The sequence below is a fragment of the Falco rusticolus genome, chromosome 6, assembly GCF_015220075.1.
Source record: "Falco rusticolus isolate bFalRus1 chromosome 6, bFalRus1.pri, whole genome shotgun sequence".
NCBI lineage: Eukaryota > Metazoa > Chordata > Aves > Falconiformes > Falconidae > Falco > Falco rusticolus.
The window spans coordinates 43786708-43811870 of NC_051192.1; the positions used below are offsets into that span (position 1 = coordinate 43786708).

The following is a 25163-nucleotide window of genomic DNA, read 5'->3' on the forward strand; positions in this document are numbered from 1 at the left end:
CACATAACCTGAAGTACTCGCCACAGCAGGTAGTTCTAACGAGGGGGTAACAGTTCTTTGCTCAGAAAACATTGGCCTTTGAGGAAATATTAAATAAAATGGTGTTGCATAGTCTTAAGAAGAGGTGACTGGACTGGTGTTGTAAGAATAAACATTATAAAGATATGTGTAAGAAACTTATAGGACAGATTTTTACAAGATAAGAGACAGTAGGCTTAGGAGCCTAAAATCAGTAGAAAAACCTAATGTCAAGGAGAGTTAAGCACTGGTTTGGGCTGCTGAAGGAAGCTGTGGAACCTCCATTATTTGATGTATTTAAGAACAGGTTAGGCAGCCTCTGTCAGGAATAGCCCAAGTATAATTGATCCTGCTGGGAGGGACAGACTTAATGATCTCTTGATGTCTCTTTCCAATGTTATGAATCTGCAGAGATGTGAGTAGGCTGTGCATAATTGCCTCCTGGTAGAGTTCATCAAGCACTTCCAGGTTGTTCTGGATAAAAGCCACCATATGCACTTCAAATCACTATAACCATAGTGAAGTTTTGAGGCTTAAAGGAGCCTGAAGCAATGTGAGTCAATGCATGAGGGGATTCAGTTCAGTGGCGCCATAGAGGAAAAAAGGACAGGGAGCAGTAACATAAAAGAATCAGTACTTTTGCTGTTTTGTAGTTATCTGGAATCGACTCATCATCTTCTATGATTACTATTGTCATGTCTTCAGTCAAGGCACTTGCAGAACATTGTAAAAAGCTATTTATTTTGAAAAACTACAGGGTGTTTTTCCCTTAACGAAAGGAAAGTATTAAGGATGGTGCTACACTTCTGAGTCTTCAAGGGAAAGCATACTGATAGTTCTAAAAGGTGTTTCAGTCTTTGAAAACAAAACCAACAGATCTACAAAACCTACTCTTTAATATTGCTTCCTTTGGTATGATGAAGCTGAAAGACCTTCCTCTGCCTGGTTCCTATTGTAATCCTTAATTTTTAAAAAGGAAAAGTAACTAGTGGACAGGCAGGGTAGCTCAGTGCTGATGGAAGTAGTTTGTTTCTGTATAAGTTCTTTGTTAAAACAAGCTGTGAAGCAAAAAAAAAAAAAAAGTACCCAACCCCATCTTTCAACCAATGGGTGGTGGCCCAGGGATAAGAGCTTTGTGGGGAGATGCAGTGATGGCAGTATACTGAAAAATTAGTTTTCCATACAGTGCAAGTCATTAGTGGCCAGTCTCCAGAAAGCAGCACCAGATGCCCTGATTATTTTGGTATGCAAGTCTGTAGAAAGCTCCAAAGAAAAGGAACTGAAAGAATGGTGGCAGGTCCCTTGCTAGCAATTTTAAAGATGTGGGGTTTCATTTGCACATGAGTACAACAGCTCTCTTCAACAAAAAGCATGGTGGGAAGTGGGATAGACTGTGTCTCTTCAACCACTCAAAGGAGTAAGCCATCTGCTTTTCCATGTCATCACTGAACACTATCTGGTCTGCTGTCTTTGTCTCTTATGGACCATTAATTCTTTCTGTAAGTAACACATGCACTATGCACTTCTTCAGGCCCGTCACTGTTATCCTTTCTGTGACTTGATGCACATACAAAGGCAGTAGTGATTTTAGGAAGCAATAGCTGAGTCTGTGTATCAGATTCCAAAGTATGTTCTTGGGCAAGTTTTCAGGTAATCCATTTATATGCAGTTGAAGTGCTTTGAAGATATAAAGTGCCATGTTGCTGATAAATACTGATTAGTCATGCAAATAAATGGAAATATTTTAATTAGAGCAATTTCAACATGACTCTAACTGTGCAAAAAGAGTCTATATAAACATATTAAATAAGTAATTTATTAGTGGGAAAAACTTCTGATTAATGACACTGTGTTTTAATTTTTTTGGGGGGTGGGGAATAATACACATAGTAAAGTAGCAATGCAGGAGAATAATAATCTGATAAGATAAAAACCAATAACTAATAACCTCTGTTTCTCAAAGTATGCAGAAAGGTGCAAATGAGATATTTATGTGTCTGCATCTCTTCTTGAGCCACAGTAGAACTCCGAATAGGCTGGAGATGCTCAGATATGTACTGCCTGAAATGTGGCAGCTTTGCCAGATGGTTGCTGTTTGAGTCTACCTACGTGTCCTATGGTTCATAGTAGTTTTGCTCTAGGGTTTAGCACCCTTCTTTCTTGCAATGTTTTATTGGTATTGTGTTTTGTTGTGTGTGTGTGTGTGATCTGCCAGCATCCTGACTGGGAGTAACAGCAAGTGGCTGGAGCATTTGCCATGAGGCCTCTGGTGTTATGCAGGAGATGCATGTCAAATGTTACCAGGTCACTTATATCTACTTCATAGTCACTTCTGCATGTGTGTACAATTGCATCTGAGGTGAATAGAAATGGAGGGCCAGGATCAAGGTATCGTATTATGCTATACATGTTCAGGAAAGCTTTGGAGAGTTGGAGCCAGATCTTTCTTTCACGTTCTTGAGTGTGGTTGCACCCTACATTTTTGCTTCCCTTGGAAAGCAGAATCAGTTACCTTTGTGATGGGGAATAGAGCAGAATATCAGGCTATTGATATGTGTGTTCATCAACTTTGACAGTTGTGGTGACGCAAGTCGAGGCAGACTTAAAAGAAACACTATGTCTGCGTGGCTGGGTTCGGACAAAATGGCCTTTATTGTTTATACAAACTATTTATATATCTTACACAGTGCAGGTGTTAGACCCTGATAGGTTTTTTGTGTCCTCCTTCTTGCTTGCTATTTGCTGTTGCTGTAGGTGCCCGTATGCTGTGGTTCTAAGTTCCGATTCTTCACATCCTGTTCACATACCTGACAATCTGTCTTAAAGGTACACGGCTAACTAAGTCTTTGAGGTCAACTAACTTATCTGCAGACCCCAACAGACAGTGTATCTGGGCAATGTAAGTGACAAATGTTTGATGGACCATGGGAATATATTCATGAAATTGTTCCTTGTCTTCTTGGTTTTAGTGGAGTGTGCCAGAGTTCAGTTAACCTCCATTTAAAAATCAGGAGAAGCAACAGTTTATCTCGTGGCAAACACCACACAGTGGCTCAATTTACTGTCTGCCAGTTAGTCACAACACCCACATTCTATTTAATTTATGAATAAAATGCAAAGGCTTAATGTAAAATGAATCTTCCAGTCCAGCTTCCAAGTTTCAGGGGATTTTGCCTGAGCTTTTTATGAGCATTTACATGTGTGTATTTTTGTGGGTATATGTGTATATGCCCATGTATTTTTGAATCCCACCTGAATTTAAACTACTCATCTGTAATATTTATCAGAGATGGAATAGCAGGACTTGTCAGCTCTGTCTTTCAGAGTCATTCTTCCACCTTTGCTACAACCCTTCCCAAAAGCTTAGACTTATAAAGTCAAGGCACACAGGTCTGCCAGTTGCCACATTTCCCTGTCCTCACAGCAAGTCCTCTTACCTAGAAAGGGGGTAAAACCAGGCTCAAGTGAATGGTGTAATTATGCAGCTTGTGTGACTTGCAACTTTATGCCTGTACAAGAGGCATATTTCTCTCCCCTCCCCCTTTTTTTTCTTTCAACTGAGAATACACAGCAATAAATTTTTACAATCATTGAGGTTGTGATGCTTACTGAGTACATATTTAAATTTTTTATGGCTGTCTACACAAAGTTCAGTGCAAAACATCTTGTTATTCATTGCTATTCTCTTTCTAGCGTAAGGGTTACACTCCAAGTGCAGCTGTGTCTGTCTCTGCCTTTAAAAAGAGGTCAAATTGACATTTAGGAGTTGTGCTTTGAAAAAACTGCTGTGACTTCATGACCTTTCTAAAACTGGTGTTCTCTGCCTTTTAAATAGGGACTTTCACTTGAAGGAATTTACAACATATTTTCCTCTCAATCCTTCACACTTAGATCCTGGCTTCGTTCCAGGGTGTAGAAACTAGATTTGTTATTGCCTTATTTACAAGGTAGAGTTTCCCCCCTCGTTTGCTGAATTTGACAGATTGTAGACTATCAGACGCCACTTAACCTTTTTAAAAAATGTTTTATTTCAATTCTTTTTGCCTTAAAGAACCATTTATTCTCTTGAGAGATCCTCATCAGAATGAATAGGAAAAGTGGGTTATTCTGGATTAAATTTGTAATACCATTGTGTCAAATTGTGAGTTTATCAGAATGGGAGAAAATAGATTAAAGTTGTGCTCAGTTTTACCAACAGAATTTTACTTAAAATTCCTGTTTTATTTTTCCTGTGCATTTGCATATTTGGATAAAATTTGGGTAAAACAGTGGTCTGAATTTCCATTCCAAGCTTAAAACAAGACTCAAACATGGTAAACGTTTCAGGGAACAAACCTGTTACCCCAAATGGCTTCTGGCTCGAGACTGCAGGTTACTTATTTTTACCTTCAGTTTTTGTCTCTTGATATCTGACTGGCGCTAGGAGCCTGAAGCTCTGTTGGGAGACACAGCCAGCACTGGGACACTTGTCAGGAAGACTTGTGCATTCAGGACATGCTCAAGCCTTTCTCTCCCAAACATGCCATCATTAAGTCCTTCTGCCTCCTTGTTGCCCAAAACAGCTCCTCATCAGTACCTTCCTCTTGCCAGTGACCCTGCACACAGGTCCTGGGCCCAGAGTTTTCATTAGGAAGAGATAGTTGATGGTTGAGAGAGGTTGTAGTCCAGAGTTTGTTTTGGGACCAAAGGGCTCTTAAGAAAGCTCCCAAGTGAGCTGGTTGTCCTCCTGGTATCTCTGCTTTTCTGCTGGATTCCTCCCATTGCAGAACAAGGCTGCAGCAGTGCCAGGTCCTACTCAGGAGGGTGGAGGAGAAATGGTGCTGTGGTAGGGACCGGACCATGGCTGGAGGAGCTGATGTGTCTGTCTGATTATCCTGTTGTGCCAGGAGTGCTGGGTGTTGCTGAAGATCCCTGAGGAGGATTGTAGATTACAGCAAAGAGTAAGATACCCTACACCAAAGCACGTCTGATGTCTGCAGAGTCCATCCACACAGCACAGTCATTGTGTGAGGTGAAAGCAGGCACAGTGGCACCACTGCTGAACCTCACTCCTTGGAGACTGGCACCAACTGACTGCCCAGCATTGGTGGGTCTGAGGCATTTGTGCCTGTGGTGCTGGTCAGAAGGTCTGTCTGAGGAAGGTCTTCCTCTTAGATGCAATACTCTTTGGTGCTTGCCTGCTGGAGCTTCCTCACTTTTCTCCTTTCACGGAGCGTACGCAGACATTAGAGGTACAGCTGGAGAGATCTGGTGCTTTTCTGCAAACTGCAGCATCTTGTGTTAGTAACCCTGCAGACCCTACATCAGTCTCTGCTGGTTTTGGCAAAGATGGGAACTTCTGTGTGAGTGTGCAGACAGTAACTACTGATACGTGTATTACTTATACAGCATAGTCTCATATTACTTTCTTTAGATTTATTTCCAATGGATCTGGGCAAAAGGCTAGCCCTCATCTGGAATTTCTGAAAATGTTCTGTTGCTGTGTTATTTCACTTCCCCCCCCCCCCCCCCCCCCCCAATATCACTGTGTGAGCAGATGGCGCTTGCTGTCTGACTGGTTGGGCAGCCAGGCTTTTATTTGTATGACTGCTGCAGGAGGGCACAACAGTAGCTATGCAGCTAGCTGGGCTTCTGAGGAGTTTTAGTGGAGACTAGTGCTGCTTGGATTTTCTGATCCACTCAGCCCTCTTTTTTTAAAAAAATCTCAAATATATTGCAAGAAGATCCTGAATTGTACAACTTAACTCATTTGTAACAGCATGACATGCAGCTGAGGTATAACAGTCTGGTGCACAAATCCTTCAGAAACTGCTTCCATGGTTTCCTATTTGTTATTTGTGGCTTTTGACTGCCTGCCTGAGTTGTGTGTGGGTCTCTCTGCCCCATGACAAACTTGCAGTAGGAGAAAGATGATTTGTCCTCTGTGGATGAATATGGGTATTCATATAAAGCACAGACTGTCCAGTCATGCACATCAATAAAAATCCATTCAAGATAATGATGATAAAAATGGTTCATATATAAGTCAAATAGATAGTCTTCTGTAAACCCAGATACTAGCCAAGTCTGTAGAATGTGCTTAACTTATGCCCTGGTCCTGCAAGCATTTATCTGTGTGTGAATACATTTACGTAGCATTGTTGACTTTGAGAACTGTTCTGAAGAGTACTTCAAAGAATAAAAAAAGCCATGGAATACCCAAATCAATTTTGTTAAATCTCATCTATTTTAGTCTTCAGGCTGTGGTCAGGTGTATTTTGTATATCGGTAAGGGAAGGCTATCCCAGAGGTAAACAGCTGTTAACTGTGAACTTGCAAGATGTGAGCGCAGGTCCCAGGGCTCCTCAGCCTGCCTAACATCTTGTGTCTCAGGAGTAGGAAAACAAAGATGGTAGGAGAAAGTAATGTTTAACTCTTATTACAAAGTCTTATAAAAAACTGTGAGACAATCAAGAACTAGCTATGGCTCTTTATATTTCCTATTTGGGGTCAACAGGGTAACTGACATTTGATAGTGAATGTAGCTTATTGCAAGGTTTGGGTGTGAAACTTCTTGTAAATTCCTTCGGGTTTGCCATCAGGAAGAAAACTTGGAATGACTTGTATGGCCTCATCCACAAGCTAAAACAACTTAACACCTCCCCACCACACCCACCACCCCAAACAAACAAACAAACAATCAAAAGGCTTTGGAGCTAAATGACTGTTTAAAACCACTCTGGTAGACAAAATTGAATTTGATTTTTTTAAAGAAAAGACATTTAAATCATGTATATGTTAAATATGATGGCAGTGAGTGTCAATAGTCATTTATAACTGTACTCCTTTTTGGCACACTGAAGACTTGTAAGCTGTGGTCTCTTAGTAGACACCGAGCAGGAGAATGGTGCCCATTCATTCTCGCAGCATCGTTGTTGAGCTGACTGAAATATGAAGTTCAAATGCCTCTTTAGGGGATAGTTTCATGCTTTATCATGTACATGTGTACTATCAAAATTCACATTTGAATTGATTCCATGCCAGTGAGAACATCATGTATAGCTGGGTGTCATAATGGAAACCTGGATACAATGAATAAAAAGAGAAGAACTTGAAGGGAAAGAATGAGAACAGGAAGTCTAATCTTCAGCTTTTCTATATATAGAGGACACCTCAAGGGTAAGCACATACTGTTTTGTAGAAATACATTTAAAATGTGTTTTGTAGGCACATATTTTCACTGTGTTGTCATGATTGAAAACACATGTAGACTCTGAAAAATTATGTGAAGCATGCAGAGCCTTTGCTCATGCACATAAGTAAGAGCTATGCACAGTGTATACGTGTATAAATATTTAGCTGGAGGAACAGCCATATGAGAACTAGTTCAGAACCATCCCCAAGTCAGGAAGCTACAAATTATAGGTCTGAAATTTACCACACTGGCATGTCTACATAAATGAAACCAACTGGAAAGATAGGAGGGAGGAAAAACACATTTACAAATAGTATTAGAGAAGAGGAGAAATGCTAAACCCTTTTCTTGGCTCTAATCAGAAGGCAGGAAGATTATTACAGACAAGAGGTTTCAGGCTTCAGCTAAACAACTTCCCGGCTCTGAGTCTGAGTCTTGGTTTTTATTTACATATTTGCATGCAATTGGGGCTTTAAGCATAATCATTATTTTGATAGAGGCCAAGAGGCGGCATGGTTAAATATGGTTTTTCCCTTTCCAGGAACACTGTCATCATCTTATTTCCTCTTTATCTTTGCCAAGTCTTTAAGATGGGATGAAGTCATCTTCTTTATCTACCTAGTATCTACCATGACGAAGCCTTGATCCTGACCAAGGGTGTTGGCTGTTTCATGAATGTTGAGTTGGGAAGCAGCCATAGGAAACCTGAATTTGTATTGCAGACAGCAACACTTCAGCTAGAGTAAATACAACTGATACTTGCAAAACCACTGAGACAACTGCTAGTTGTCACAAGGCCTTATACAAGCACTGGTACATCAGTCCTCTTCCAGTCCTCCCACCCTTAGCCTACACCAGAGCAAGCTCTCAGAGCTTCTCTCCTGGCTCAGCTGTCACACTTGCAGCTCTAACTCAGTTGCAGCCAGGCTGCTGAAGGCTTGGGAAAAGTAGCTGCCTGGAACTATTGGTCGCTTCTCAGATCCAGGTGTTCCTGGAGCTGGAGTAAGGACAGCAGGTAAAATACAATCCTTTGAACTGAAGAGTAGGAAAAGGGGATGTCAGTAGGTCTAAAGCAAGAAAGCAAAGCAACTATGCATGTTTGGATTTGCCTTTTCCTTCTGCCTCTCTGAAGAGAATTGCTGAGCAGAGGTGTAACTCTTTCTGATGAGGAGCATCCCCACGTGGTGGGGGAAGGCTGGCGCTCACCTCATCTGGCTGGGTCTGGGAGGTCTGTAGTATGACTGGTGAGAATGTATCAGGACCGCTGCTCTTCCTCATGCAGACTTCTTGGAGCTTTGTCCATGTCGTTTGCTTCACCAACTTGGAGGATGTAAGGGAAGAGAAGGAGAAAAGAAAGCATTGTGTAAGTTGGGGAAACTGCCTTAATTATGCAATGTCTGAAACTTCTAAACTGGGGGGGAGGAGGGGTAAAAGCAAACATTTTCTTGAAACTGTATGCCATGAAACTAGGATTGAACACGTAGGCTCAGCTCATCACCTGGCTTCTCATCACCTTTCTTCAGGAAAGGAAATATGAGGAGTTTGTAAGTGCCTGGAAACTGGAGGCTTGGTGTAGGGAACTCCCTTGTTACAGGAGAAGAATCAGTAGGTTTAGAAACTTTAGTTCTGTCCTCAGGCTCTGCTGTTGGACAACATAAGTGGACACTGCATGTAACCCTAAGGAAAATGACTGTCAAGAATGTGTTGGCATTAATGTTACATGGCAGCTCCTGGAAACTGGCAGCGCCTGGACCAGAGGTGCTTCTGTGGGAGGGTACCAGCACGAAGAGCTGACTTCTGTCTTATTGTAGCCATGGCATTGTCATCAGCTTTGTTAACTTAAAATAATGAGACTTTGGCCAGCAGTTAGTAGTCTTTGCATCTTTTTAATTCCTCTGGTTGAAAAGCTAACTGCTGCTGTTAATGAGGTAGGTTAATCCTGATTGGTGTCTGATAATAAATACCTGTCTTGGGTAGTACCTGGGGACTGCAGCCCACACAGCTGGGGAGCTGTGGTTCCCTGTAGCGCTCAGTGGATTTGTGTCTGCTCTTCACAATGTTTCCGTCTGCAGGAGAGATCAGCTGTTGCTCTCCGTGGGTGATTTGGGGAATGGAGAGGGAGGTAAGCCAAGTTTGCTCGGCACTGCAAAGCAAACGGGGGAATAGAAAGCCCTTGAATTGTAAACCAGTGCTCTTCTATGGCTGGACTATTTTCCCTGCTGTCAATCTTTTAACTTTTCAATGGCTGTGGATCATTCAGTAGTACGTGGTGGTGGTCAGTCACTACCAGTTATTTGGTCCTTGAAATGACCTTTGCTAGATGGGGTTCCTGTGCCTGCAGAGAACTTGTCTGAACCATATTTAATGAAGAACATGAAAAAACATTAGTCTGAAAATTAGGACTAAGGAAAACATCTGGCTGGATATTTCTTCTTCCAGAATGAGTTTTAATTTTCTGTTAAGATTTTTAGTCAGTGCTTTGATATGTTTGGAATGATGACACTTACTTTTTGCAGTAAGAGGTGGTCAGGGTCTAAATCTTATTTCCATTTAATTCCCCTGGATTAGAATGCACACAGTTCTCCTTACTGGAGAAGGGGGAAGGAAATGGTTTGAGCTGTGGTATGAAGAAGTTGTGTAAAGAGAGGCTCAAAGTTTGTGGCTTGTGATGTTTCCACTGCCCGCTCCATTGTGCGCATATAGAGTGCAGTCTCTTTGGGTATGACACACGTGTACTGTTGTCACCTTCTACAGCAGAAGGCTGAGAATAGACATCTGCAGGAGGGGGAGTCTCTGCTGGGCTGTAGTCGTTGGAACAAAGCTGCATTCTAGAGATTTCAGTGGAGTTGGATTTATATGTGGCACTTCTTTCAAAATATCTTCCTATGTATTTCCCAAAGGCTTTTTAGCTGTAGGTAATGCTCCTTTTGGATTACCCTGTGTGTGATAGGGCAGAACTGGGAAAGGAGACTTAAACATTTAATCTGAGTACCATTCATTGGATTCAAAATTGGTTGTAACTAGTGCTTTCTTGAATACTTTGTATAGCTGTAATTGCTAACATTTTACACAATTGCATGCTGTTCCAGCATAACCAGCTTCTACCATGCTTTGATTAGAGCTGATGGGATCATGCACAGAAACTAGATGTCTTATTAGGCTCTGCTTATCTCATCCCAGAGCACAAGAGCTCCAAGAGAGCCTCCGACTGAAACCTGAGCTCCCCACAGGGCGAGCCCCAATGCAAGTGTAGGCTCCTGCTCACCTCTCTGGCTGGAGGAGGTCACCCCACCAGCTTTCAGGTTCTGCTCTTTAAACCAGCACTTCATCCAGCTGTAATGCCATGGCTGGATCAGGAAGCGTGCCGTTGATGCAAATCTTTTGTGGTCTAATGAGTAGTTAATAGTTAAACACTTTATGACTGGTGGAGGCTGGGTCATACGCTGGCTCACATTTTTAATGTGAGGCTAGGCTATAGAGAAATCTTGAACTGCTGCAGTTGAGTGTTTCTGGCAGACGGCCTAAGGGGGAGAAGAAAGGGTTTTGTAAATACACTGCTGTACAAATGTATGCTTAATGTGTGCACGTATATGTAGTATTTACTAAACAAGTAGCTTTGCGCAGTGGGAGAGGTAAGCAGCTGTTCTGCGTATGGCTGGGGCATGGTGCTGCTTCCCAGGAGAGCCTGGCCACATCCTCTCCTGCCAGGTGTTACCAGCCCCAGCGTGCAGCAGCAGCAGCACCCTGATTTCTAAGAAAGCGAACATCAGCGCTTAATACAGGGATTTTCTTTTGGAGGATGGACAAAAGCTCTCAATTATAAAGATTGTTTAGTAGGAAGCACTTATTAAGAAGAAAGAAAACATCCTGGATAAAATTTTAATTCCAAATGTCAGTGTTTAGAGGGAATGCCAAAGAAAGCATTGAATGTCTCATCTTCGTTAGATTAAAGAAGTGTAGGAAGCACAGTGACTTCAAATTCAGCATCAATCTGCTACTCAAGAAACCACATAAAGTAACTTTAAAAAGTGGATCTAAATGATATGAGAAAATGTGTTGAGAGAAAAATAAGAGGAGCAGCTAAAAGGATGAAATGCATCAAGACTTCTTATGTTTGTTTTGTTTCAATGTACCATTATTAGAAACTAAGAGTAAATATTTGTCTCCTGTCAAGGAAGACTTAAAAAGTACCAATAATAAAATGAAAAAGATAGTATGTGTAAGCAGAAAATTACAAGGGTCTATTAGAAATAAAAATATGTTGTGTTTTTTTTTTTTTAAATGGAAGTCATATCCAATAAAGTAAAATGGCAAGGACCATAAGTTCTGGTAAAGTTGTTAGGTTTTTTAGTTTGATTGCTAAAGTAGTACAAAATGAACTGGGGAGGGGTACATGCCAAAAATCCTTCCAAGACATCAGAAACAGAAACCAGAGAAATATTTTGATCCTGTTTGAGTTGTAAAAGAAGTGGGAAAAGATGACAAGACCATAAGAAACAGTGTTAAATGAGCCCTTGTACTAAATGTTTCTAGTGGAAAGTTTTTTTGTGTTGAAGAAATCGAAGGATTTCTAAGTAAGCAATCTAAGTCATCTTTCTAAGATTTCTAAGGCATCTAAGTAGTTCAAACTGAACTACTACTTGGATTTGTGAACCAACCTGAGCTGAAGGTTAATCCAGTTGATAGATGATGTGGTGCCGTAAGCATGTTAATTCAGACCAGGAGTGCACTTTGAAGCAAATCTTCTGATTATTCCCACTTACCTTGCTGTGGCACACGTGGTAGACTGAGCTCGTGTTATTTAAAATGAGTATCCTTGGAATAAAATTAAACTAGATGTGCTCCACCTATTTTGCTTTACAAATTCATTGTTGTTGGCCTACTGCACTTTGTGCCCATTGATGCAGTGGACTTGGCAGGGCTATTGCCAAAGGCTTGTGACAGGCAGCTACAGGTCTTTTGAAGCTTAATGGCTAATTAAAAGATGGCAAGTGAAGGTCAAGGTCAGAAACAAGATATGGAAAAGGGGAACTAGAATTTCAGTACATTGGGGCTCCCCAGCTTGAAAAAGAGGATTGCAAGTTAATGTGATAAAGGTTTGTCAGTTCTGACTGGCCCAGGGGTGGTTAGAGGGCAGCGCTGAATACCCACTTTTTCACAGGAAAACTAATATGCGCCTTTTAATAAAAAAAAAAATAAAAAACCCCCACCACACCCTAAAACCAACAAGCCTGACAGTAAATTTAAGCACAAAAGAAACTACTTTTTCACACACCACACAATTGAATTGTAGGAGTGAGTGTGGATTCTGTCTTGCTGAATGTGTAAATGGATTCAAAAAACAAGAAGAAAAGTTTATGGAAGGACAGGCTGTTGAGAGTTACTGCATAAAACAAAGCTGTGGAAGTCTTGCTTCAAGACGTACCCAGACTGTGGGATGGTTGAAGCCCCTGTGGAAGCCTCATTTGACATTGTCTCTGTTCCTATGCTCTCTACTTTGGCATCTGCTGTTGGCCACTGTCAGAGGTAGGGTTTGGGATTACCTTTACTCTGATACAGTTCACAGCATTGAATAAAAATTCCATTTTCTTTTCCCCCCAAAATCTGTTAAGTAATCCAGAAAAATAATAATCCGTGAAATCAATTTTATTCAGCTTGTTATTGAAGATACAAGTGCTTCATCTCTGAATTCCCTTGGGGGACACCAAAATTATCCATATTTTTTTTTAATATATCAGCCTTGGGGCAAGGTCTCTAGAAAGTGCTGTAGATGAAATCTGCACACGTATATTCTTCTCCAACAACATTGCATTCCCTTTCAATGGCCAAGGAAGTGTGCTTTAATTTTGGAGATCCTGCTGATGCTGTGAAGACTTGTGCAGGGCCTCTCAGCCTTGTGCACCATTTGTAACCTCACTTGCAGAGTCTTGCTGTAGTAGCCAGCTGTGGAAGTACCTTGGTTATACTGTCTCTGTGTCAGCCTTGGGAGTGATGTTGCCCTTGGGCATCTGGGCCAAAGATCAGTGGTAGCAGGGAGGTGGCTGGTGGGGCATGGGACAGGTGGGGAGAGGTGCTTTGCCAAGGACTGAGACAAGCAAGAATGTTCATAGGGTACCTTGGTAGTTTCTGATGGTGGGTGACACCAGGGATGCTACAGCTGTGGTTACAGCTGTTGTAGCAGCCTGTACCACAGGAATGGAACTACTTTTAAAGTGATGACACTGGGGAAAACAAGTACAGCTCCTTAGAGAGTTAAAATTGGAAGATCAGGTGGGTGGGTGTCCTGGGAAGCAGAAACTGCCCAGGGAGCTCCCCGAAGGATATGGTGCTCTTCTAAGTTTCAAAGATGCTTGGGACTCTTCAGCAAAGAACTGGTGTGGGCTCTTGGGGAAAAGGTGTGTGGCAAAGCAGAAATCTGTAACACTGGCTCATCTAATCACATCTTCTTTCTTGCCTTCCCACTTCCCCTTTTTCACTAACCATTCACCTTTGTTCCCCTTTGTCTCTTTTTGGAATAGACAAGGAATTCCTATATAACAGGAACTGTTGGAACTAAAATATAATATATGAGCTTGAAATGTTTGTTGAAGTGCTGCTACATCCAAAGCATTGCGTGATGAGCTGTTTGGGTCTCAGCAGCTGTTTATAGTGGTGGAACAATAGGAGTAGCAGAGGGGTGGAGGAGCTCTGAGCCCTGCTTGAAGCTTGGAGGATGACATGTGGCAATGTCACGGAGTCATGCTGGCCACAATGTTGGAGAGCAGCTGAAGGGCTCTTTGCTTTGTTTCCATCAGCTTGAACTTTGCTGCTTTCAAGGGAATTTGCCCAAAGACTAGTCAGTTCTGGTATAAAAGGAAAATAAATTCCTGCTTGTGGTGACAAGCTTGAAAACTGTATTTGACAAAACCCTAGATAACATTGTCTTTTTAATCAAGAAGGCTTTTTTGAGAGCTGGTTAAGCAATTGCTCCCTTACAACAAAGCAGAAACCAGTGGAATATCTTTAGTGTGCCTGCATGGGAAGTTTTGCTATCTTTGCACAGAACTGCTGCCATTAGCAACGTCAGTGTTGGTAGAGGTGTCACACAAGTTCTTAGGGTTTTGTTTGGTTTTGTTTGATCAGGGTAAAATCTAGTCTTTACATTTTCACATTCCTCATCCATACAATGGGCTTAACACTGAGCTGTCTTCCTTAAGTCTTGCAGAGATATCCGGACTTAAGTCTTCACAGAGGTGAAGTGCCCTGTTGAGGCACATTTGAACCTCGAAGAAAAATTACTTGATAAAAAAGGATCAGTGAATCCCAATTACATTTCTTGAAGTCTAGTGCTTAGGTACTAAGCCTATTTAAAATAGAGAGATTTTCATCACTAGACCACGATGACTCAAATGTTTACTAAGATGCTTTTAATCCTTTCTCTCACCTTATTATGACTGACTGTTGATGATGAAAAATGCAAATAAGCTGGGGAGGTGGAGGAAGGATAGAAATCATAGCTGGGCAGAAAAAGTGACAGGAGAGCATCCTTCAACTTCTTCGTCCTGGTGGGTTTATTGCTGTGCCAAGGATGAATGCTGTGGGGGAGGAAGAGAGAGAACAAGGAAATAGCAATTGTGGATGCTTTGCAATCTCAGCAGAAAATACTGATGAGAAACAACACACATGCAGCTGAGGTCAGTGCTTTCCCTGGTGAACAGGTCAGCGTGACCTCCTTTGCTCCTGGGAGGTGTGAGAGCTCAGCAGTCAGCTTCCCTCAGCCCAAGGATGCACAGCAAAGGAAATAAACTGGGAGGGAATTTGATTTGGGGAAATTCAATTTAATCCAAATGAATACAGATGATGTGTATATATCATTTGAAAAGCCATTATTTGATAAACAGGTGTGCAAACAAAAAGACCACGGTATGTCAGCCTTTTCTTACCAATGTTTCAAAAACTGGCCTTTTGCAAGTTAAAGATTTTTGAAGGCTCTGCATTTCAGGTGGCTATATCATCACAGTATTTGAATTTAAATGCAGCTCATGTGACCCTAAATTGTGATTGAATTCAATGCACTCTCAGTGACTTATATACAAAGTTATTAAAGTTTATTGATGAATTGTTGAATTTGATGACACAAGTCAGTGGCTGCATTGGCTTTTAATCTATTTATTTTACAGCTGGAATGGGATGTCCCTTTTTTGTGTTCTTTACAACTGATTAGGTGGGCTAGCCTGAGGAAGCTTAGAGCACAACTCAGTTACTTCAAAAAATAAATTTGAGATACATGAGAATAATGATATTTTTTAGAAGACTTTATAACACTTTAAAATATTTTCTTTTTCAAGAAATATGCTAGGGTTTTTTTTCTTTTTAATATTTGGTTTTGCAAAATTACCCTGTGTTTAGAATAGAAACAACTGAGTGAGAATACAAAAAATGTGTGTGGTGTTGGTTTATTTTTCTTATTTAACTAATCTTTTCTTCTCAAGAAAAGCATTGCATCCAGCAACTCCCCTCTTTTCTTAATTTTTTTCTTTTAAAAAAACATGCAGTAGTTGGATCAAGGTAGTCCTGTCCATGAAAAAACATGAAAAAACTCTTAAGTTTGATGACTTGGCAGAACCACTGAAACGTATGAATGGAGAAGGACGTGCTGGCTTAGTGAGAAAAGAAAACTTCTAAAGGAGTCTGTTTTTGAAGGTGAATAGTCTTAATTCATTACCATATCCCTAACAGTGGTAGTTTACAGTTGGATTTTAGCACATATTTTTACAAATGTGCACAAGTACACAGGTTCTCTTAAACTTGTATTTGTACTCATGTGTATCCTGCTTTTTGAAAATATATACATCTTTCTGCTTCTGGGAAGGCTTTTTAATATCTTTACTACTGGTTCGTGGATGACCTGCTAGTCAGAGGTAGGTTTGGATCTAATGGGGAATGCAGGCTCATTGCAACACCCAGGCTGGAGGGGAGCTCAGGAGGTGTCAGTCCAGCCACCTGCCCACAGCAGGCTCAGCTGTGAGCTCAGACCAGCTCACTCAGGGATTTATCCTCTTGAGTCTTGAAAACCTCCAAGGATGGAGACTGCACAATCTCTCTGGGTGACGAGTCCTGCCGTTCTCATGGGGAAAGAGGTTTTCTTTATACCCAGTCTGAAGCTCTGCTGTTTCAGCTTCTACCTGTTGTGTCTCATACTTCTGCCATGCACCACTGGGAAGAGCCTATCTCCATCATCCTGCTGACCCCCTTGTAGATGGCGGAGGGCTGCTTGATTGCCCCTGAAGCTGTCCCTTCTCTAAGCTGGAAATGTCCCAGTCCCTCAGCTTCTCCTCACAGGACACGTGTCCAGCTCCAACCATCTTGGTGGTCCCCTGCTGAGCTTGTCCCAGTGTGTCACTATCTTTCCTATGCTGGGGGATGGGGTGGGGATCTCAAACTGGATACAGTATTTAGATGTGGTTCAGGTCAAGCAAAGGGGGATAATTATGTCCCTCGATCTCCTGCTTATGCTCCCATCAATATAGCCCATGATGCTGTTACCCTCCTTACAAGCCCACCACACTCCCAGTGTATCTGCAACACCCAGTTCCTGTCACAGGGTTAGTGATGAAATTGTCCATGTGAATATTTACAATGGGAAGCTGTCACGGGCTCTCTGGCAGGTCACTGCATTTTGCTCATGCAGCCACAGCAACCAGCAGTAGTGTTAGTATGACTGGAACTGCTGAAGGCCTTTTATCAGAGATGAAAGGAAAGCAGTGGTATAAGGTTGTGCAAGAAATTATTTTGAAGCAAAGAGTGGGATTTAGGATTCTGTACATATGTTAAACTCTTTGATTAGTATAGTGCTGCAATAAAACCACTGTCTAATGTTTAACTCTGGCAGCTGTTTGTTTTCAATATGATTAAGCAATTTTCTGGTCACTTTAAAGACGTTCTGTTTTTCTTTTCTGATAACACTGTCATTATAAAGATCGTTCATATACTGCTCTCCTGTGTAACAGTTAGTTTGGGGAACTCCAAATATTTTAGAGGCATTAATTAGTAAATTTTCAAAACATTTCTCCAATGTAGGTAATATGTACCTCCTTTAAAAGTGTGGAGGTAACGCTATGGAAGTAGGCAAGGCTGGAGTCTGAGTGCTCGTTCCCTGCTCAAAGGCTGCTAGTCCCATGCTGTCCATTAGCATTTCATTCTCAAAGTCTCACACTGGGATTTAGCCAAGTGGTAGAGGTAAATATACAGCTGATTTCCTCCCTTTTGATTTTGCAAATAATGGTCCCACAAGGTTGACTTGATCTGAGGGAAGAGAGAAATACAAAACTGAAGTGATGTGTATAAAATCCCATCGGTCTCTCAGCACTGGAGTGCTCAAGGGCTGGTGAGTGCTCTCAGTTTCAATTTCACTTCATTGGGTGAAAGAAGTTAAAATATAAAGGAAACCTCACCGAGGAAGCTGGAACATCTTTACTGCTTAGAAGGAGACCTTCATGGTAGTGGGAGTTGGTAGATTTCAGTCATAAACGTTGAGTGCCAGCAGCAACTGGTTTGCATGTAACAGATGAGTACAGCAAATATGAATCACAGTGGTTGATAGAGTCTCATCTCATCCCACTTGTGGTCTCCACAGCTGGTGGCAGAAGTCATGCAACCAATAGTGTTTGCTGGTAAGTGATATGTAATCTGCTTTCAGTGGCTTTCCCATACCTTTTGGTACGTTCACCAGTTACTTAGTTGGCTGAATAGACAAAGGAAGGCTCAGATGAAACCTTACTTTCCTATCTGGTGAGAAACAAACACTCATAGAGCGTTTTGGAACGAAGACACAGTGTCTAATAGGATTCCGTTGCAAAAATGCAATGAATATGTGAACTGGGTTACTCTTTTTCTGATTCCTGTGACAAATGCTGCTCGACTCAAGGAGAAAATACAGATGCTATGTCTTGAATTTTTAACCACATAGATGTGTTTTCCCCTGTATAATGTCCAGGTCCAGTGGATTTGAAATCTTCTGTAGGAACACAAGGGAAAAGTAGTTTAACCTGCCTGCTTTTCACCAAGCCTTACTTCTTTTATCTCTGTGAGCTGCCCTTATGTTTCTGGTACATGTGATTTTGGTTATTCTGCTTCCACTGTCCTTTGCTCCCTCACAGGGAGCTTGCCAGATAAATCGGAATTGGGAATTCCTAAATTTTTGTGGTGCCCCCCACCCCCTGCAACTTTTCTTGTGTCCTTGTAGGCATGGTGGCAAGCTGTCAGGGACTTGGAAGTCCCTTTAGAAATCTCTTTTCTGCATCCCCCACGTCCATGGATGGAAGCTTAGTGATTTCTACAGCCTGTATTTGCACAAATTTATGCATATTTTTTTAACTCTCTGCATCACTCACCCTACTAAAATTTTTATTCCTGTGTTGCTCAGCATCTGCTTCAAAAGTTAGTGAAGCTCTCTTACTCTTTGCCACTGCTGTGGCCATAAGAAGCTAGTAAAACTCAGAGAATAATTTTCTTATGCTGTAAAATCTGCCATGTGTGTTTCAACCCAACACTCCAGGAAATCACCTCATTTATTGCTCTGTGCATACAGTGCGTTGCTATTTGCCTGCTTCACAGGGTAACATTTTCAATTCTGCACGCTCTGTTCACTGCTGCAGTGAGTTCCGAATACCGCGCTCAAAGCCGCTTCCTTTTGTCCATTTTATTACCTTTAATTGTTTGTTCCTTCCCTTTTTGTTTTATATAACTGAGAAAGAGTTCTCTTTTCCCTATATAAATCACAATTTTAAATATTTATGTTGCATCACTTATCAGTTATGCCATACTACAAAGCATTGTTTGTATTAAAATCCATCTTCCTACAAGAACTTCCCCCCCGCCCCCCTCCCCGGCAATTCTAGCTCATTCTTTTCACTCACTGCTATTTAGGCTTACAGAATTCTTTCTATTGTTTGTTGGTGATGGTTATTTTACATAATACTCCACACAAAACTGCTGTTGATTTAAACAAAAGCATTCTTAAATCCATTATATTATTCACCATTCCCTTCCTCATTTGTCTGAACATTTTGTTCCTTCTTTGACCACGGCTGAACATTAAGCAGAAGCTTCCTTTGAACATGTCACACCTCCTCTTTTAAGTCTGTTTGCAGAAGCAGAGCTATTAATCAGTTAAGTATTTTGCACTTCAAACGTTATTAATAGAAATTTAACAACAAAGGTGCATATATTTAGCTTTGCCTTACTGTGTATCTTCAAATGTTACACTGGAGAGAAGTCTTAACAGACGTCATCTTAGCTATGGGTTAGAAAAGTGGAAAAAAAAGTTGGTAAAAGGGGGGGAAGAAAGGCAACATAAAATAAATTTATTAGTATATCCTGAAGGATATACTGAGTGCTTCACAACACTGATGCAAAGCACCACATGCAATGTAAATACCAGTCATGGAAGTGTGATGCATTGAGTTATGTAGTAAATAGCTAAAAAGTGGGAAAGTTAAAAAAGAAAAAAAGTGTGCAGCCATAATGGAAATTTTCCTCAGTTTCATTGTTTGAGCATGTTCCAGTCTTGGTTGGAACTGGTTGAAGATGCGGCCTTTCTCTTCTGCCTAGAGTGTCACAAGCTCTAAGGTGGATGGACTTTGAATGTATTGTACTGGCATGTCCGCTCCCACAAAAGATTAATCTTTGTAGCAAAATATACTCTTCTGGGTGAACTGAGGTGCTTAAAACAATGTATGTTGTTCTGTGTGAACAAGGCTTTCAAGGTAATCCCTGTAGACTGACATGAGTCATCCGTTTTTTTGTGTTCTTATGCTTCTGTCAAGACTATTAGAAAGCCCTGTAATTATAACAACTGGCATTTGTGGCATCAAGGTCCAAATTAAATTTCTTCTGGGTGTCCTACAGATGGCACTGTAATTTCAGCATCATGAATAGTAAAGCATTCAGATCTCTGGATGTTTGTTTTACTTGCCTTTGCACCCTGGAATTTCCCAGCTGCAGTAGAGAGAGATCTGAGGAAGCACAGGAGAATCCCTATGCAGCCGCATCCCTCTGTCCTGCTTTGAAGAAACTGGTCTGTAATATTCCAGTGAGTCAAAAAGGAAAATTCACAGCAAATCATGCAATGATCGGCTTTATTTCTAGCAATGCCTACATTTTGAAGATGGATGAGGTTTATCAGAACGTATGCTCTGTCTTTTCTAGACTGTGATATGTGAATTAAGTAGAGTTGTGTAGAAAGCAATGAAAACTATTTAGATGTTTTTGCTGTAGTTAGGTCTTTATTCATTCTTGAAGTCCACATACCTGTGGCTGAAACTGTTGAATACACAAACCAGAAGAGTACCCAAAACTACAAGGTCCTGATTTTTATTTTATTTATTCTCCAAGCCTAATAACAATGTAACTTTCAGAAACATGTCTCATATTTTTAGTAGGGCTATTAATTTTGGCTTGCCATTGCATCAGCTAGTTAAAAATAAAAATGGGAAATAAAGATAATTGCTTTTAAACTATTAGACCTGTGTGCTCTTCTGTCGACCTTGCTGTCAGCCCTGTCCCTGCCTGGATGGTGTTTCCTGGGACACACCTTGCAGGTGACCCAGAAAAAACAAACCAGTAGAGCTCCGTGCCCTATCCTTTTTGTCCTGAGGGCTCCCTGGCCTTGGTGTGGCTGGGCTCAGGCTGCTCTGAGCTCTCCTGTATCTCGGGGTGCAGGGTCTGGATGCTGTCGGGCCCTGGGAGACTGAGGCTGATGGGTGCTCTGCGGAACAGGTTAGCAACAGAGATTGCGCTGCAGCTTGGGTACTGTGATCTGTTATGAGACACCTGTAATATTCTTTTTCCTGTCTCCTGTAATGTACTCTGAGTCTCTTCTCAGAAGCATTTGATAGCACAATTTTTAAACCAGTTTCCATTACAAAAAAATTTAAAAATTAGTTATCTGGGAATATTTCTGATGTTTTAGTCCCATTCCCTACCCAATTTCCATCTATCTTGGTTCTAGTATTAATAGTTCTGGCAGGCATGGCTTTTAGCGCTCACTTTGATGCCTAGCTAGTGGTTTGCGTAGTCATGACTTGTAAAAGAGACAGCAGTTTCCTCTTGGGCAATTTTGGCATTGCAACAGATTTCTGTAAGAGTTTCCTTTCTGCTTTGTGAGGTGTGGGAGTTGACAAGTGTGGCTGTTCATCAGAATTCCTTGCTGGTAAGGCTGTGGTTTATTTCTTTCCTCTTAAATGACAAATCTTAGTTGTTTCTGTCTAATTATATCTATTTTTTTTCTCTTTTTAAAAAACAATATAGTTTTAGCTGATGAAAAACAACACTTATTTGGTACAATAAAGGAAGTTCATACTGACAAGTAATTGCCTTGTTTAAGGGTTGTGTAAAAGATCTTACGCTTCTCTTTTTATTTCTCCTGTTTTGGTTAAAAAATGCAAATGGTTTACTTAAAAATGCTGAAATCTTTAGAAATAATGGAGTTTGTTTCTGAAGTGAAGACAAGTGACAGCATGTACGTGAATGATTCCTGATTTGGACCCGTTTAATTCAGTTATGTTTTAAGATCCATCAAAGGACAGGGTGGCAGTCTAGTCATGACTGTTTCATGCAAAGCGGATATTTGTGAAGGCAAGTGTGTAATATGGAAATGGAAGCACTTCCTTTATTGATTTTAGGTTCCTAGAGAAAAATGTGCAAATCTAGTGTCATGTAAAGACTGTTTAAATTGCAATATGGGGGTAGACTATAATGTGCTGTGGTGACAGCACTGAGCAGATTGATTTCTGGTTTTAATATGAAAAGAATTCTAGAATACATTAATTTTAATGCTTTTTTTCATAGACATGAAATTGTGTGAGTAAAGACACAGCAAAAGTACTAGGTGAATGGGCCTACCCATACTGTCAACAAAAGGACAGCCAGAATTGAAACCTCCTGTCCTTTGCACTGAAACAGAAAACCCAGACCCCTTACTGCATCTCTGGACTTGAGTTTTTCTCAACAAAATGTGCCTCTGGTGGAAGCTGATAGTAACAAATTGTTTAATTGTTCACTTGCCTACTTGCTTCCAACAAGTCCTTTTCGGGGTTTAGGGTAATATCTCCCTTTACTGGGCCTAGCTGGATTTCCTGAAAGGTTTGTTACCCCTGCTTAGGAGTTGAGTTTCAGTTCAGCAGGATTTTTCTGTCTGCCAGTTATGCCAACATTTAATGGTTTGTGGTAATTCATAAAGAAGAGAGAAATTGTGTGGTAGCTTCTCAGGAAATGGCATTCCTGTACCCTCCCCTGTGGTGAAATTTTTACTTTTTAGAGGTGAAAAGTGCCTCCCTGGGAAGGAGAGACTGCCACCAGCTCTTGGTGTTGACTCCGGTGACACAGCTGCACACGCTTTGATCAGGTGGAAGTCCCGTGGCATGGCAAAGGCTGCGTGCCTCGGGTCAGGGGTGCTGGAGCTCTTAGCTTTCAAGTGCTGCCTTGCTTTGACTTCGCCCAGCGTGCTGCCTCACCACTGCCCCTGAGAGCCGTCTGCTCCTCAAAGTAGAGAGTGGGTCCTGGCACACTGCATTCCAACACCTGCTTTCCATTGGAGAGTCATGCTGGTTTTGTAGGTGGGAAAGATGAAAGGGCACATTAAAATGTATACTGTGCAAAAGCATGCTTCACAACAGCATCTGTACTAGAGTTAGGAAGAAAAAGGGTGACAGAAAGCTCTGCTTCACTCTATAAACAACAAAAGCCATTAATACCAGGCTGCTAATGTACACATGAACCTTTTTGTGCAAGCTGCTTGTCCCGTCCATACGGGGAAACTTGATCTCTTGCAGGCATGTCCAGTAGCCAGGAAGCAGCATTTGCATCTCACTTTTTTGAGTGTTTTTCCGTAAGTGGGTGCAGCCACCGGGTGCTGCATGCTCAGCATGGCGTGCTCTGCACCAGCATCTGCGCAATCCCTGCAAGGTGGCCAGGGAAGGCATTGAGCCAACATGGGTTGAAAAGCTTCCACAGTTAAGATGCTGTCTGTTTTGTCTTTGTTAATTCCAGATGTTTCCCATTGCCCCACACATCCATCCCTTTCATATTCCCAGATGTTCTAGCTAAACTAATAGTGGTTGTGGTTGTGAATAGGATGAGGACTGGTTTGGATAAAGACGCAGCAGTAGGACACTGTACAGACAACAGTACTGTGCACTTACTTGATTAAATGGTACAGGTGTGCAGCCTGCCATTGATCATCTTGCCATGTGGTGGTCCTAGCAGATTCTCAGTTGGTGTCGGATCCTGAGGCAGGAGCAGTAACCCAGGGAGAGAGAGAGCTGTGTCACTGAGTGACATGTTGAATAGTTTCACTATTTTGTGTGTGGAACTGACTTCGAGGGATCACTTAACCACTCACTAACACACCTAGTACTATTTATGGGCCAATGTAGCTAGTACTGTTTATGGGCCTGGAGGAAATGTCCTGCCTGATGCATCACTTACTGCTAATGAAATCATGCTGAGTGTGGTTACACAATCATTAACAGGGAGATGGGCCTTGAGGTAATATTGTATGTGAAACTATACCTATTACCCCTTTCTGCATCTCAGTTTCCCTCTCAGCTGAAGCAGAGACCCATTTCTGTCTCTTAAGGATTTTTCTGAAAAGCAAAACATGCAGTTAAAGGATTAACTCATCAAAGTGCCTATGTGTATGCACTGTTTATGGCTTAGTGGCATACATTTCTAAAAATATTTTCCTTCTGCAGCCTCCTCTACCCTCTAATTGTTCACTTCTCTTTCCTACCATCAAGTTACAGGCTGGCTGCCCTCCAGTGTCTGATTCTTTTGCTTTTGCTATAGGAGCATCCCTGGCATAAGTCTGGTGAATAGGCTGAATTCTTCTGCCATGAAGAGTGTGTCTGTCCTCCTTTAGCTCTATCCCCTGCTTCTGGCTTAGCTGAGTCATGCTTTCTCTGTGCATACACTTTCAGTTGTCCCCATGGTCTTGCCTTTTTCCTTTCCAAACAGGTCTTGCATATTGTTTCCAAGGGGGGAAGGGGGAAACTAACACAATGACATGGCTTTGCCTCACTACTACTTCTTTAACTGCTTCTTCTCCTGCAGATATGGCTTCCTCATCTGGGTAGAGCTCATCTTCCTTTGACTCCTTTACTTTGCTTTTCCCCAGCAGCCCTCTACTCTATCTCCCTTTTCTCAGCCAGTACGTTTTTATTTTTTCTATTAAATACAATCAATTAACAAAAAACTCGCTTCTCTACCATCATTTTATCCTGGCACTTATCTCTGATTTTATCTGAACATTTCTTCTTAAAACCTTACCATCCATGATTCTGTCTGCCAATGGTTCACCTGTTTTCTGAGACACACCTAAAAATTGCCTTTTAGAAGGTCCTGGTATACCCCAAAATACTGTCTATGGTCTAATAAAAGATCCTATCCTCTGATCCATTTTTTTTCTCTCATGTTATTCCCAAGTAATTTTATTCACAATCATTAGCATGACATCTCCTTCTATAAAGGGTAGATCTACTCCTTTAATACAGCATTGTCTTTTTTTTTTTTTTTTGACCAAATGTAGAATTTAGTCTGTCTCTCTGGTATTTCATGGCTTAGTCTCTAGCTGGATCCAGCATGATTAACTTTTGCCTTTCCTAAATCATACTTGCTCATTACTGATAATGACATTATGGTCTAAGTGCCTTCTTCAATTCTCTATGTCCTCATTTCCAAGCTGTGTTTAAATTTTGCACAGACTTTCAAATGTTTTCACTCTTCATACAGAGAAATAAACTGTCATCCAAGCTGTCATTTCTCTCATGTCACATTTACTGAAATCTCCTATTCTCTGGCCTTGACAAAAGTAATTTCACCACCTCATATCAATTCAGAAACTCACTGCAAGGATAGTTTTCTTGCTCTGCTTCTTCGTGGAATCTCCTAGCCTATTTATTTAAGCTTCTGGACAGCACCAAACACATGCTGA

The 25163-nt window shown here is 41.3% G+C and overlaps 1 protein-coding gene across 1 annotated transcript in view; it reads left to right on the plus strand.

Moving 5' to 3' along the window:
- Nucleotides 1-21326: 21326 nt before the first annotated feature.
- Nucleotides 21327-25163, plus strand: part of IPCEF1 (interaction protein for cytohesin exchange factors 1) — a 59469-nt gene continuing 55632 nt past the window's right edge. Inside the window, exon 1 of the mRNA XM_037391143.1 lies at nt 21327-21383. The gene's annotated coding sequence lies outside the window, so the exon portion shown is untranslated. The remainder of the gene's footprint in view (nt 21384-25163) is intronic.